Consider the following 16,142-nt stretch of genomic DNA (forward strand, 5'->3'; position numbering starts at 1 on the left):
TTTTTAGTAGAAACAGGGTTTTGCCACGTTGGCCAGACTGGTTTCGAACTGCTGACTTCAAGTGACCCACCTGCTTTGGCCTCCCCAAGAGTTGGGATTACAGATGGGAGCCACCGCGCCCAGCCAGTCAGTGGAATCTTATTAAGTCAAATTGTTTCATTAGGTAGCTAGTCAGGTATGAGCAGGGCAGGAGAGGGCTCCCCACCAACACATAACACACACCAGGAGTGTTGGGAGACCATCAGGTGATTATCAGGAGGTTGTTAACTGTTTCTCTCTTTTTTTTTTTTTTTTTTTGACACAGGGTTTTGCTCTGTCACCCAGGCTGCAGTGCAATGGCATGATCTCGTCTCACTGCAACCTCTGCCTCCTGGGTTCAAGCGACTTACCTGCCTCAGCCTCCCAAGTAGCTGGAACTACAGGCCCGCACCACCAAGCCCGGCTAATTTTTGCATTTTTAGTAGAGATAGTGGGAGGAGGTGTCACTGTGTTGGCCAGGCTGGTCTCAAACTCCTGGCCTCAGGTGATCTGCCCTTCTCGGCCTCCCAAAGTGCTGGGATTACAGGCATGAGCCACTGTGCCCAGCCAACTGTTTCTCTAAAGTAATAATTGGTCACAGCTGGTGCCAGGGAAGGACTGTTTCCTAATAGAAAATACCTGAAACTGATCAGCAGCTTCCCAGTAAGATCTCAGGAGCGGGGAGAAGTTATAAGGCAGGATCCCGGAAGCATGCCAATACATAAAGTCCCAAGTCCAGAGGTCAAGCTGCACACTTGGTTTCTCAGGTCATCCCACTTGGCCCTCTTCCAAGTTGTACTTTCCTTCTTTTTTTTTTCCTTTCCTTGCTTTCCTTACTGTTCTACAGCCTTTTAATAAACTTCCACTCCTGCTCTGAAACGTGCCTCTATCTCTTCTGCCTTATGCCCCTCAGTTGAATTCTTTCTTCCAAGGAGGCAAGAATTGAGGTTGCTGCAGATCTGTACAGATTCGCCGTGGGGAACTCCAGGTAACTCAGATATCTTCCATCACTAACAAAACTGCTTAACTTGCTAATGAACTATTGATTAAATTATGTAACACTATTTTTTTTTCTTTTTTTTTTTTTTGAGACGGAGTCTCGCTCTGCCGCCCGGGCTGGAGTGCAGTGGTGGGATCTCAGCTCACTGCAAGCTCCGCCTCCCGGGTTTACGCCATTCTCCTGCCTCAGCCTCCCGAGTAGCTGGGACTACAGGCGCCCACCACCTTGCCCGGCTAGTTTTTTGTATTTTTTAGTAGAAATGGGGTTTCACTGTGTTAGCCAGGATGGTCTTGATCTCCTGACCTTGTGATCTGCCCGTCTCGGCCTCCCAAAGTGCTGGGATTACAGGCTTGAGCCACCGCGCCTGGCCTGTAACACTGTTTTTTAAAATCGAGGTAACATTCACATAAATTTACATTCATTCATCATTTAAAAATGTACAATTCAGGCTGAGCGCAGTGGCTCACACCTGTAATCTCAACACTTTGAGACAGGAGGCTGAGATAGGAGGATTGCTTGAGGCCAGGAGTTTCAGACCAGGCTGGGCAATATAGCAAGACTCTCTCTCTACAAGAAATAGAAAAATTAGCCAGGCTTGGTGGTACATACCTGTAGTCCCAGCTACCAGGGAGGCTGAGGCAGGAGGATCACTTGAGCCCAAGAGTTCAAAGTTACAGTGAGTTATGATCAAGCCACTTCACTCCACCCTGGGCAAAAGGGGGAGACCCTGTCTCTGAAAAAAAAAAAAAAAAAAAAGATACAATTCAGTGGCATTTAGTACATTTGCAATGTTGTGCAATCATCCTCACTAGTTCCAGGACATTTTCATCACCCAAAAGGAAATTCTGTGCCCATTAAGCAGTCACTCCCCATTTCCATCCTCAGCCCTGGCAACCACTAATCTGCCTCCTGTCTCTATAGATGTACCTCTTCTGGCTATTTCATATGATGGAATCATATAACACGTGGCCTTTTGTGTCTGGCTTCACTTATTTACCATAATGTTTTTCCGTGTTCATCTATACTGTAGTGTGTATCAATGCTATGTTACTTTTTATGACTGAATACTATTCTGAAGTATGGATATACCATATGTGTTATCCTTTCAGCAGTTGATGGACAGTTGGGTTGTTCTACCTTCTGACTATTGTGAATAGTGCTGATATGAACATTCCTGTACAAGTTTTTGTTTAAATACCTGTTTTCAGTTCTTCTGGGTAAATACCTAGGAGTGAAACTGCTGGGTTGTTTGGTAATTCTGTGTTAGACTTACTGAGGAACCATCAAACCGTTTTCCACAGTAGTTGAACAATTTCACATTCCCATCAGCAGCGTATGAGGGTTCCAGTTTCTCCGTATCTCCATCAACACTTGTTGTCTTCTGGTTTTTAATTTACAGTTTGCCTGTTTGTTGGTTTGGTTTTGTTATAGCCATTCTAATGGGAGTGAAGTGTAATTTTGGTTTGCATTTCCTTAATGACCAATGATATGGAACATCTTTTCATGCGCTTTTTGGCCCTTTGTCTATCTTCCTTGGAAATGTCTATTTAAAACTTTTGCCTTGTGTTTTGTTCTTTGTCCTTTTAAAATGTTTAAAATTTTTTCTTTGTCAATTTTTAAAAATTGTGGGCCCATTGCAGTGGTTGATGCTTGTAATCCCAGCACTTTGGGAGGCCAAGGCGGGCAGATCACTTGAGCTCAAGACTTCGAGACCAGCCTGGGCAACATGGCAAAACCCTGTCTCTACTAAAAATACAAAAATTAGCCGGGCATGGTGGTGGGCACCTGTAATTCCAGATACTCGGGATGCTGAGGCAGGAGAATCACTTGAACTCAGGAGGCAGAGATTGCAGTGAACCGAGATCGTGCCACAGAACTCCAGCCTGGGCAGCAGAGCAAACTCTGTCTCAAATAAATAAATAAATAGTGAAATAAAAATTGTTGTGAAAAGTACATAATTTTAACCTCTTAATTTATTTTTGTTTTTAAATTTTATTTTAGAGGGGACAGGGTCTTGCTTTGTCACTCAGGTTAGAGTGCAGTGGTGTGATCATGGCTCACTTCAGCCTCAACCTCCTGGGGTCAAGCAATCCTCCTGCCTTAGTCTCCCGTACAGGTATGTGCCACCACAGCTAGCTAATTTTTTTTTGGAGAAACGGAGTCTCACTGTGTTGCCCAGGCTGATCTCTAACTCCTGGCTCAAGTAGTCCTCCCGCCTCAGCCTCCCAAAGTGCTGGGATTATAGGCATAAGCCACTGTGCCTAGCCTACCCTCTTAATTTTTAAGTGTACAGTGCAGTATTATTATTAAATGCATATTGTTGTACAACAGATATCTAGAACTTTTCCATCTTGTATGACTGAAACTCTGTGCCCATTGAACAACTCCCCATTCCCTCCTCCTCTAGCCCCTGGCCACCATTCTGCTTTTGATTTTGAGTTTCATTACTTTATATGCCTCATATAAGTGGAATCATGCAATATTTGTCTTTTTTTTTATATATATACAGTCTCACTCTGTTGCCCAGGCTGGTGTGCAATGGTGCAATCTCAGCTCACTGCAACCTTCACCTCCTAGGTTCAAGTGATTCTCCTGCCTCAGCCTCCCGAGTAGCTGGGATAACAGGCATGTACCATCATGCCTGGCTAATTTTTTGTATTTAGATGGAGATGGAGTTTCACCATGTTGGTCAGTCTGGTCTTGAACTCCTGATCTCAGGTGATCCATCCGCCTCAGCCTTCCAAATTGTTGGGATTACAGGCGTGAGCCACTTCACCCGGCTGGTAATTTCTTTATAATCCTAGTTTGTAGGGTGTTTTTTTTTTTTTTTTTTTTATCATGAAAGGGTGTTGAATTTTGTCAAGTGCTTTTTCTGCATCCCAGGGCTAAATCCCACTTGGTCATGATGTATGACCTTTTCGTGTGCTGTTGAATTCAGTTTGCTAAGATTTTGTTGCAGATTTTTGCATCAATATTCATTGAGGATATTGGTCTGTAGTTTTCTCGTAGGATCCTTGTCTGCCTTTGGTATCAGGATGATGCTGGCCTAATAAAATGAGGCTGAAAATGTTCATTTCTTTTTTTTTTTTTTTTTTTGGCGGAGTTTGAGAATTGTTGTTAATTCTACTTAAATGTTTTGTAGAATTCTCCAGTGAGACCATCCAGTCCAGGGCTTTTCTTTTTTGGGAGGTTTTTGATTACTGATTCAACGTCCTTACTACTTAGAGTTCTGTTCAGATTTTCTATTTCTTCATTATTTAGTTATGCTGCTTATATGTTTCTAGGAATTTATCCATTTCTTCTATGTTTTCCAGTTTGTTCACATGTAATTATTCATCATAGTCTCTTTAATCCTTTTCATTTCTGTGGCATCATTTTTGATGTGTCCTTTCATTTCTAATTTTAGTTATTATTTCAGTCTTCTTTTTTTTCTTAATCTAGCCAAGGGTTTGTCTTTTGCTGTTATTTTCAAAAAACCAACTCTTAGTTTTGTTAATTTTTTTCTATTGTCTCTCTATTCTCTATTTTGTTTATTTCCACTCCAATCTGTACCATTTCTCTCCCTCTGTTAACTTTGGGTTTAATGTGTTCTTTTTCTAGTTCATTGAAGTGTAAAATTAAATTGCTGATTTGAGATCTTTTTTCATTTTTAAATATAGGCATTTACAACTATAAATTTCCCTGTTTGCACTGCTTTTGCTGTATCCCATAAGTTTTAGTATGTTGCATTTTAGTTTTTATTTATCTCAAGGAATTTTCTAATTTCACCTGCAATTTCTTCTTTGACTCATTAGTTATTTCCACATATGTTATGTAATTTTCACATACTTACACATTTTCCAGTTTTCTTTCTGTTATTGATTTCTACTTTCTATTGTGGTCAGAGAAGATACTTTTTATGATTTTAATCTTTTTAAACTTATTGGGACCTGTTTAGTGTAATCCTATTTTATAAATGTCCATAATCTCTTCTGGTTTTTCTTTATGTGAACATTTAATATTATAATATGGGAAATTAAATGTTAATAAAACATTTAGTCAGTTCTGAAAAATTGTAAACTCTAATCAGTTGTATATAATATACTTTTGTATGGTGCAGGGTAAAGTTCCATATCCAGTGACAATATATTATAGACAAATTTAAAATAGTTTAAATTTTATTTTAAACAAGGTCTCACTCTGTCGCCCAGGCTGGAGTGCAGTAGTGTGATCATAGGTCACTGTTGCTTCAAACTCCTGGGATCAAGTGATCCTTCCACTTCAGCCTCCCAAGTAGCTGGGACTACTGGCAAGCACCACCATGCCCGGCTAATTCTTTAATTTTTTTTATTTTTTTATTTTTTATTTTGAAGTAGAGTCTCACTCTGTTACCCAGGCTGGACTGCAGTGGTGCAGTCTCGGCTCGTTGCAACCTCTGCCTCCTGGGTCCAAGTGATTCTCCTGCCTCACCCTCCTGAGTAGCTGGGATTATAAGTGTGCACACCATGCTCTGCTAATTGTTGTATTTTTAGTGGCGATGGGGTTTCACCGTGTTGGCCATGCTGGTCTCAAACTCCTGACCTCAAGTAATCCACATGCCTCAGCCTCCAAAAGTGCTGGGATTACAGGCATGAGTCACCGCACCTGGCCAGTTTTTTTATTTTTTAATTTTTAAACCAAAAAACATTTTTTCATTAAAAAAAAAAGTATTTATTCACTTTAACTCGGGAGGTGGAGGTTGCAGTGAACCAAGATCTGGCCACTGCACTCTAGCCTAGGCGACAGAGCGAGACTCTGTCTCAAAAAAAAAAAAAAAAAAAAAAAAAAAAAAAAAAAAAAAAAATTCAAAGAAAAGCTATTGTCATATTCATCTGGATCTTCAGCAAACCGAATGCTCACATCAGGTTCTCATCTCTCCATGCAAGACTGTCTGTGTCCACCTTCTTCCCCTAAAGCAGCTTCTGCATGACTTTTTGCATTTATGTAAGCAAGGTTCGTGTGGAATTAGAGGCCTTCACAGATTCATTGTACTCTATCTTTTCTGCTTTGTATTTGTTTATTCTTGTTTCTCTTCATCGGTGAGATCTCCCCACATGCCACCAATAATCTTGCCAGTCTCCCACAACTTTAGGTCAGGGTTGGAAGCCTTTACTTGGCCCCAGACCTTTCTGCTGCACCTCATGTAGAGCAACAGCAGCTTATCTGGTGGCTTTGGGAGTTTTGGAATCTTAATACCGAAGGACGCCGTGACCCAGCTGTCGGTGCCTGGGTTGCCTCCCAGCCTGTAGTTGTAGGTGAGATGACTGTATGGATTGTATCCCACAGACCCTGGTGTCCTGGGCATGGAGTTGGGGCATAAGATGGTCTTTTTGACATTTTGGAAGATTAAGTTCTCAGTTCCTTAAGAATGAATCTGAGGCCGGGCGCGGTGGCTCAAGCCTGTAATCTCAGCACTTTGGGAGGCCGAGACGGGCGGATCACAAGGTCAGGAGATCGAGACCATCCTGGCTAACACGGTGAAACCCCGTCTCTACTAAAAAATACAAAAAACTAGCCGGGCGAAGTGGCGGGCGCCTGTAGTCCCAGCTACTTGGGAGGCTGAGGCAGGAGAATGGCGTGAACCCGGGAGGCGGAGCTTGCAGTGAGCTGAGATCCGGCCACTGCACTCCAGCCTGGGCGACAGAGCATGACTCCGTCTCAAAAAAAAAAAAAAAAAAAAAAGAATGAATCTAAGACATCACGGGCAGAAAAGGTGCCCAAAACCCCGGCTTCACTTCCCTTTATCCCACGCATGCCCCACCCTTCCAACTTTTTAATTTTTTGTAGAGATGAGGCTTCACCATTGCCTCAGCTGGTCTCGAACTGGGCTCAAGTGATCCTCCCACTTCAGCCTCCCTAAGTGCTGGGTTATAGGCGCCAGCCACAGCCCAGCCCACTTCCTATATTATGTCCTAAAGTGGGTTTTTTTTGTTTGTTTTTTACTACAAATAGCCCCTTCACTTTCCGGACTCAGACAAGCACCTTTGGGACACTAGGGATCCCTCCATGACCCTAAGAAAATGCTGCAAAAACGTTGGTTTTATTCTCCTCTCTTCACTGTAGATTTCCGGGTAGGAAGTAGGGGCACGAGAGATCAGGTTTATTCATTGAACAAATAGCATCGTCCATGCGGTGGCTGCTGTTCTAGGTGCTGAAGACAGAGCCATGAATAAGACAAAAAGAGCCCCTGCCCACTTGGAGCTTCTATCCTAGCAGAGACAGGCAATGAACAAATGAACAGTAAATTTTAATATGTCAGATGGTGGTAAGAGCTGTGGAGGAAAGAAGAAAGCCAAGTGAAAAGGATGGCAAATTCAGGGCTGGGAGAGGCGTTGTTCCTACCCTAAGTAGTGTGGTCAGGGAAGGTCTCAGTGACAAGGGCACATTTGAGCAGAGACCACAAAGAGGTGCCTGTAATCCCAGCACTTCAGGAGGCCAAGGTGGGTGGATCACCTGAGCTCAGGAGTTTGAGACCAGCCTGGCCAACATCGTGAAACCCAATCTCTACCAAAAAACACAAAAATTAGCCAGACATGGTGGCATGCACCTGTAGTTCCAGCTACTCAGGAGGCTGAGGCAGGAGAATTGCTTTAACCCGGAAGGGAGAGGTTGCAGTGAGCTGAGATCGTGCCACTGCACTCCAGCCCAGGCATCAGAGCGAGACTTTGTCTCAAAAGAAAAAATAAGAGCCTGTGGGCAAGGCAGATCTATTAGGGTCTGTATACATAAAGGTGTGTACATACATGTATGGTTTTTTATATGTCAACAATAGACACAAAACAAAAATGATTTGTAAGTTACCTGTTTCTCCTTCGGATTATCCTTGCTTTCTTGAGGACTTGATTATGCATTCAAAATTATATTGATGTTGTATTTCTAAGGTATCTGTAGTGGGGGAGGGGCGCTCAGGTGCCCAGGCTAGCTGGTCTGCTTTAGCACCTGGCTTAAAGCACAAATGGGAAGTTTGATCAAGTCTCCTTCATGCATTCATCCACTCACTCATCTAAATATATGTATATATATACACACACATATATATACGCACACATATATACACACACACATATATTGAGATAGGGTCTGCACTCTTGCTCAGGCTGGAGTGCAGTGGTGTGATCATGGCTCACTGCAGCCTCGACCTCCAGACTCAAGTGATCCTCCCACCTCAGCACCTCAAGTAGCTGGGACCACAGGCACATAGCACCACACCCAGCTAATTTTTTATTTTTTGTAGAGATGGAATCTCCCTATATTGCCTAGGCTGGTCTCAAACTCAGGGGCTCAAGAGATCCTTCTGCTTTAACCTCCGAAAGGCTGGGATTACAGGTGTGAGCCACCATGTCTGGCCTCGTTTAACAATATTTCTTGCGCACCTACTATGTGCCAGGAATAGTCAGGCACTGGGGATCCAGTGTGAGACGGGACAGATTTTATCCCAGCTCTCAGAGAGCTGCTCCCAGCAGATAGAAAGGTTTTGTTTCTTAGCCTCATGATTTTGCACTGTCCCTCAGCTATGTCACCCACCCATCAATATTCTTTCTCCCACTGGTTTTCCTGGAGACTGTCTTCCTGCTCAACTCTGGTTATGTTGCTTCCAAGTCCAACTACATAGCCCCCTCAGGACTGGCCCACACTTGAGTCCCTGTTTTCTGAGTCTCGGGCCTTTCTTTTCCTTGGTGTACTCTTTCCTTTTGCTGGAGTAGATTCCTGAGAAGGAGAGCAAGGGAAGAAAAAAATTTACCTGTTTGCATATCTGAATATGTCATTTATTTTGCTTTTACATTTGACAAGAAAGTTCCTTTTGTATTTTTGTATTTTCTCTCTGATAATTACTTTATGTCTTAGTCTGTTTTGTGCTGCTGTGACAGAATATCATAGACTGACTAATCTATAAAGAACGGAAATTTATTTCCTCCACTTTTTTTTTTTTTTTTTAAATGAGACAGAGTCTCGCTCTGTCACCCAGGCTGGAGTGCAGTGGTGCGATCTTGGCTCACTGCAAGCTCCGCCTCCTGGATTCAAGTGATTCTTCTGCCTCAGCCTCCTGAGTAGCCTCCCTAGTAGCTGGGACTATAGGTACGTGCCACAATGTCCAGCTAATTTTTGTATTTTTAGTAGAGATGGGGCTTCACTATGTTGGCCAGGCTGGTCTCAAACTTCTGTCCTCAAGTGATCTGCCTGCCTGGGCCTCCCAAAGTGCTGGGATTACAGGCTGGAGCCACCACGCCTGTCCTATTCTTCTCTTGAATCATTTTATTTCAGTGGATAGTTTTTATTTTAGAGATCATTTTCTCATTATTTGTTCTCTTTTGTAGCATTCTATTCTTGATTTATGGATTTCACGTCATTCAAAAATATCGCTTAAAGTGAGTTTGGGGTTTTTCTTTGGTTTTCCTTACCTTTTTTCCCCTGAAGTTTCCTTTTTCCGTTTGTTAGTTGTTTTACTGTCTCTTTTATGTCAACATGAAGAACTGAATATCTAACTGAATCTGGGTGTCAGGTATGTGGACTGTTATTTTTATTTATTTATTTTTATTATTATTATCTTTTTGAGACGGAGTCTTGCTCTGTCGCCCGGGCTGGAGTGCAGTGGCGCAATCTCAGCTCACAGCAACCTCCACTTCCCGGGTTCAAGCAATTCTCCTACCTCAGTTTCCTGAGTGGCTGGGATTATAGGCGTGTGCAACCATGCCCGGCTATTTTTTTCTGTAGATTGTTATTAATTTTCCTATACTTTTCTTTATGTTGACTGATTTCATATATATGATTTTGGTAGATTGTTATTAATTTTCCTATACTTTTCTTTATATTGACTGATTTCGTATATACCGTTTTGGTTGATTGGAAACTTTATATGTGTTCATATATCCTCGTAACTGGAGGAATCTGCAATGAGGGGCCTTTTGGTTGGTGAACTTCCATGTGACAGGACTTCCTAATCTTCTGCCTGGGTACATGTATTTGGCTGCTAAAATTCTGGGAAAGGGAAGGAAGAATGAAGGAAAGAAGCTTAGGAGCCCATCATTCAAGACAAGCGTCCACTTCATTCCTTGTTTTTGATACCATGACTCACTTCCACCTCTCTCTGGGCCTGGTGGCCTCAAGTCTGGAGCCTCTATAGTTTCATTTCTGCAAATAATAAACCTTAAGGAGGGGTGACAGCAACTCCTGGCTGTGAGGGGTGGAAAGGGACACTTGGGAGCTGTTATTTCCTTGCCCCATTTTTAGCCCATTGCCATATGCCTGACTTGTCCATGGTACCTGGTACCTGTAAATCCTGGAACTCTTGGGATCCCATTAGAGAAAATACGCCCACTTCTTACTGGCATCCTTTGAAAACACTGAGGTTGTAACTTACGCTCCATGTCAGTTAGCTCTGTTTTCCATCTTCCGTTTTTTAAAGACTAGTATTTGCATACATAAAAATTTTAATTCTCACTTGCTGATGTCTCTTGCTCCCTAATTTTTATCTTTGTTGGTTTATACTTTTAAAATTCCATGTCTGCCATGCTGGTGGGGGTAGGGAGAGATCATTGAATTTTGTGGGGCTATATTACCCTAAAATCTTGATGGGCTTTTGAGAAACCTCTCATGGCACACTGAAGAAATGCAGTTTCCAGGATTGGTCACACGGTGGCGTAGCGACCCTACGTTTAATTTATAGTTTCTCCATGCAAGCCCCACTGCCAACCCCACAAGAGTTGGGGTATTGGAGTCCTGGCTAATCTAGCAAGGCGGACTACATAACTGTGGAATATTCCACTGGACTGAGTGTCGGAGGGCTTTCTAGTCCATCTTCAGATTAGGAGACTGACGCGCTGCCGGCTGCGCTAAGAGGGTTCGTTCTAGTCCATCTCCTTTAGGGACAAGGAAATGATTCACACGAGTCAACTAATTTATCCAATACCCGGAAGCAGTAAGAATAGATTTGAACTTTAAAGTTGTTTAAATTTTTTTTTTTTTTTTTTTTTTTTAAGGCGGATTCTTGCTCTGTCACCTAGACTGGAGTGCAGCGGCATGATCTCGGCTCACCACAACCTCCACCTCCCGGGTTCAAGTGATTCTCCTGCCTCAGCCTCCTGAGTAGCTGGGATTACAGGCATACATTCCCGTGCCCTGCCCACCCCTCGCTCACAATCCATTAAAGAGATAAGCCAGTTAACTGCAACCAGGGAAGTAGCAATGAATGCCCAGTGGAAAAGCAGGGAAGTAGCAATGAATGCCCGGTGGAAAAGCAGGGAAGTAGCAATGAATGCCCAGTGGAAAAGCAGGGAAGCAGCAATGAATGCCCAGTGGAAAAGCAGGGAAGCAGCAATGAATGCCCAGTGGAAAAGCAGGGAAGCAGCAATGAATGCCCAGTGGAAAAGCAGGGAAGCAGCAATGAATGCCCAGTGGAAAAGCAGGCCAAATGTGTTTCTCTCGGGATTTAGAAGGGAGAGGCAACTTCTCTGCTCAGAAGTGGGGAATATACCTGCTGGTGAGATTCGGGCTGGCCTTGGGAGAATAGCACAGGGCTACCTTTCTCAAATTGTAATTTGTGTGAGACCCCCCTGGGACTCTTGTGTAATAGTAGATGCGAACTGTGCAGAGCAGCTGCAGTTCTCAGAAGCTCCCAGGGGATTCCAATGCAAGTGATCTGAAGAACATACTTTGAGCAGCAAGGGTGTGGGAACTGGCTCATGAACTTGGCTGCACACGGGAATCACATAGGAAGTTAAAAGCGAATAAAAAGCCACTATCATCCCAGGAATTCTGGGGTGCAACCTTGGCATTAGTTTGTTTGTGTATTGTGTAAAGACAGGGTCTCACTATACCCCCAGGCTGGTCTTGAACCCCTGGCCTCAAGCAGTCCTGCCATCTCGGCTTCCCAAAGTGCTGGGACTCCAGGCATGAGCCACTGCATAGAGCCAGCGCTGGTATTTTTTTTTTTTTTTTTTTGAGACGGAGTTTTGCTCTTATTGCCCAGGCTGGAGTGCAATGGTACGATCTCTGGCTCACCGCAACCTCTGCCTCCCGGGTTCAAGCAATTCTCCTGCCTCAGCCTCCCGAGTAGCTGGGATTACAGGCATGTGCCACCACACCTAGCTAATTTTGTATTTTTAGTAGAGACGGAGTTTCTCCATGTTGGTCAGGGTGGTCTCGAACTCCCGACCTCAGGTGATCCACCCTCCTCGGCCTCCCAAAGTGCTGGGATTACAGGCGTGAGCCACTATGCCTGGCGTGCTGGTATTTTTAAAAGCACTCACCTAAAGTGCAGTAAAGTTTGCACACCACTGGCGTAGTAGATATTTGTCACTCTTTTTGTGCATCCAGTTACCTAAATCCCCCATCTTAGAGTCAGAGGCCACCTCCCACTATTGAAGCTAAAAACAAGAGATTCTCGCTTTTCCCCACTTTCCTGGCACTTGGGGCAGGGGCATGTGTTTTGGGCTTCACCAACCAATAATCACCCAGACTCTGAACCAGAAGCCACTGAAACAAAGCAGAATCCATACAGTGTCCATCCACCTTTGCAGGAGTTTGGGCACTGGTGGCAGCCAGTTTTCAGAGGCAGCAGGGACAATTCTTGGGCCATGATGTCTGTGTTGATCAGCAGTGACTACAGGGCCTCAGCAGACCAATTCTTTTAAGTCTAATCCTGAGCACTGGTCTTGATGCACAACATTTTTTGTTGCTGTTTTGGAGGGCGCACCCGGATCTTGGTGCACAGCCTTTAAGACTGGTTCTACGGTTTTAGAGACTAGGAGCTACCCAATATAATCATAGACACACACATTCACAGCCCTTTAGGGTTAAACTTATAATACAATTTTTTTTTTTTTTTTTCTAGACGGGGGTCTCACTTTGTCAACCAGGCTGGAGTGTGGAGTGGAGTGCACTGGTGTGATCTTGGCTTACTACAGCCTCAACCTCCAGGGCTCAACTGATCCTCCCACCTCAGTCTCCCAGGTAGCTGAGACTACAGGTGCACACCACCATGCCTGGCTAATTTTTGTTATTTTTTGTAGAGACAGATTTTCGTCATGTTGCCCAGGCTGGTCTTGAACTCCTGAGCTCAGGCAGTCCTCCCACCTCAGCCTCCCAAAGTGCTGGGATTACAGGCGTGAGCCACCACGCCTAGCCCTTATAATACAAATTTTAAAACTTACATAAAACAAATGGGTAGATTAATGAATTGTTATAAGGCAAACCCCCTTGCAACCAATATCCATGTGAAAAGAAAAGATTTTGCCATCCTAGGAACCCTCTGTATGCTCCCCCACCAGTCATAACATCCTCTTTCTCTGCTAAGAATATCCCTTCCTGGCCAGGCACAGGGGCTCATGCCTGTAATCCCAGCACTTTGGGAGGCTGAGTGGGGGGTGGATTACCTGAGGTCAGGAGTTCGAGAGCAGTCTGGGCAACATGGTGAAACCCCGTCTCTGCTAAAAATATAAAAATTAGGCAGGCGTGGTGGTGGGTGCCTGTAATCCCAGCTACTTGGGAGGCTAAGGCACAAGAATCACTTGAACCTGGGAGGCAGAAGTTGCAGGCAGCGAGCTGAGATCATGCCATTGCACTCCAGCCTGGGTGACAGAGCAAGACTGTGTCTCAATAATAATAATAATAATAATAATAATAATATTTGTATCCTGACTTCTAGGATAATCATTTTCTTAATTTACTTTAGTATATTACCCTGTTCTTTCCTGAACACATTATAGTTTAGCTTTGCCTGCTTTTCTCTCTCTACCTATTGAAATTGAATTGTTGAAGAGGCTGAAGCAATTGTCCTGTAAAATTTACAGTCTGGATTTTGTTGATTGATTTAGTTTAACATGTTCTGTCCTCATTTTTCCTATAAATTGGCAGTTGGCTCGAGACTACAGATCGGATCTTTTGATCGGGCATGGCCTCCTCATAAGCATGGTGCTCTTGGTCAGAAGGAACATAAATGTCTGTTTCGTTGGATCTTTCTGTGACGTTAGTAGCCATTGACCATTGCCTAGATCCACGGATTCATCAGAGGTTGTGGGATGATAAGATTCTATCACCTCTTCTTCTTCTTTTTTTTTTTTTTTTGGAATACTTCTCTACAGAGAAACTTCATCTTGTTGACTATTCAGCTACCCAGTGGTACAGTTCATATAAGGAAGGCAGGATTAATTATTGATTCTTTTACTTACCACTAGAGAAGAGTTGTAGGGGAGGGGAGAGCCATTTCCCTGGCATTCTCCAGTAGTGACCAGTTAGGGGTGTGTGCATGTGTGTGTTTGGTATCATGAACTCATGGATTTACACATATCCAATGGGTTCAAACTGTCCCATCTTTAGCCAGAGTTGACTCCCAAGCCATCTTGATAACATCCCTAGATTCTGATTTTGAGATCTAATGTAATCAGGTATTTCAGGGCCATTTTACACCTTTCCTGACACAAACTTGGAATCTGCCATTTCAAGAAGCCCTGGTTTCAGAGGAGGGAGGGCGCTCAGTCCCAGCCCGGAGCTTCAAAACAGCCCGCTGGCCTCGCCTCGCGCCCCAGCCGGTGCGTCGGTCCGGCAGCCTGCGCAGCCGCCAGCGCCGCCACACCCCGCTCTGAGCTTTAAATGTGACCCCTCGCCTCGCCCTGCCCTATGAAAATGTTGGTGCTTCTTGCTTTCATCGTCGCCTTGCACATCATCTCTGCGGCCTTGCTGTTCATCGCCACCATCGACAATGCCTGGTGGGTGGGAGATGAGTTTTTTGCCGATGTCTGGAGAATAGGTATCAACAGCACGAACTGTACAGTAATCAGTGACAGCTTTGAAGAGTACTCCACAGGCCGGGCGCGGTGGCTCACGCCTGTAATCCCAGCACTTTGGGAGGCCGAGGCGGGCGGATCACGACGTCAGGATATCCAGACCATTCTGGCCAACATGGTGAAACCCCGTCTCTACTAAAAATACAAAAATTAGCCGGGCGTGGTGGCACGTGCGTGTAATCCCAGCTACTCAGGAGGCTTGAGGCAGGAGAATCGCTTGAACCTGGGATTCGGAGGTTGCATTGAGCCGAGACCGCGCCACAGCACTCCAGCCTGGCGACAGAGCGAGACACCGTCTCAAAAAAAGAAAAAATTAAAAAAAAGAGTACCCCACTCCGCGGCCGGGCGCGGTGGCTCATGCCTTGTAATCCCAGCACTTTGGGAGGCCAAGGCGGGCGGTTTACCTGAGGTCGGGAGTTTGAGACCAGCCTCACCAATATGGAGAAACCCCGTCTCTACTAAAAATACAAAATTAGCTGGGCGTAGGGGCACACGCCTGTAATCCCAGTTACTCGGGAGGCTGAGGCAGGAGAATCGTTTGAACCTGAGAAGCAGAGGTTGCCTGAGCCAAGATCACGCCATTGCACTCCAGCCTGGGGCAACAGGAGTGAAACTCATCTCAAAAAAAAAAAAAAAAAAAAAAAAAAAAAAAGAGTACTCCACGCTACAGGTGATCCAGGCCACCATGATCCTCCACCGTTCTCTGCTGCATCGCCTTCTTCATCTTCCACCTGAGCAGGGAGAGAAGTTTGTCCTAACTTTCATCATCCAGCTAATGTCGTATCTGTGCCTCATGATTGCAGCCTCCATTTATACACACGGGCGCGATAAAAACACGGAGTTCTATTGCCTGACCAAAGAAGGCAGCTATGGCTACTCCTACATCCTGCCGTGGGTGGCCTTTGCCTTCACCTTCATCAGTGGCATGATGTACCTGATAACTGAGGAAGCTGAATAGAGTTCCAGAGCTGGGCTGCTTTTGCTGCAGTACAGAATCCACATTCAGATAACCATTTTGTATATAATCTTTTTTTTTTTTTTTTTTTTTTTTTTTTTTTTTTTTTTTTTTTAGGTTTTTCTAGCAAATGAATTGTTTCCTTTAAAAGTTAAAAAAAAAAAAAAAAAAAAAAGGCCCTAGTTTCTTAGAGTGGGACAAGGGAATTTCTTAGAGCCAACTGTAGCACTGTAATAACCTTCAGTTTCTTGTGGGTCCCTCTTGCTCACTTGCTATTGGTAGTGTGCACACCCCTTCCAGTTCCAGCCACTGCTCTCAAGCTGGCTTGCAGCCTTCAAGTACCTGCTGGCTATCTGGAGCTCCCAGACCA

General features: G+C 44.3%; 1 pseudogene; it reads left to right on the forward strand.

Annotated features, from left to right (window-relative positions):
• Positions 1 to 14,078: 14,078 nt before the first annotated feature.
• On the forward strand, positions 14,079 to 15,876 carry LOC123568413 (epithelial membrane protein 2-like; annotated as a pseudogene).
• Positions 15,877 to 16,142: the final 266 nt, after the last annotated feature.

This window comes from Macaca fascicularis, chromosome 13 (assembly GCF_037993035.2).
Source record: "Macaca fascicularis isolate 582-1 chromosome 13, T2T-MFA8v1.1".
Classification (NCBI taxonomy): Eukaryota; Metazoa; Chordata; class Mammalia; order Primates; family Cercopithecidae; genus Macaca; species Macaca fascicularis.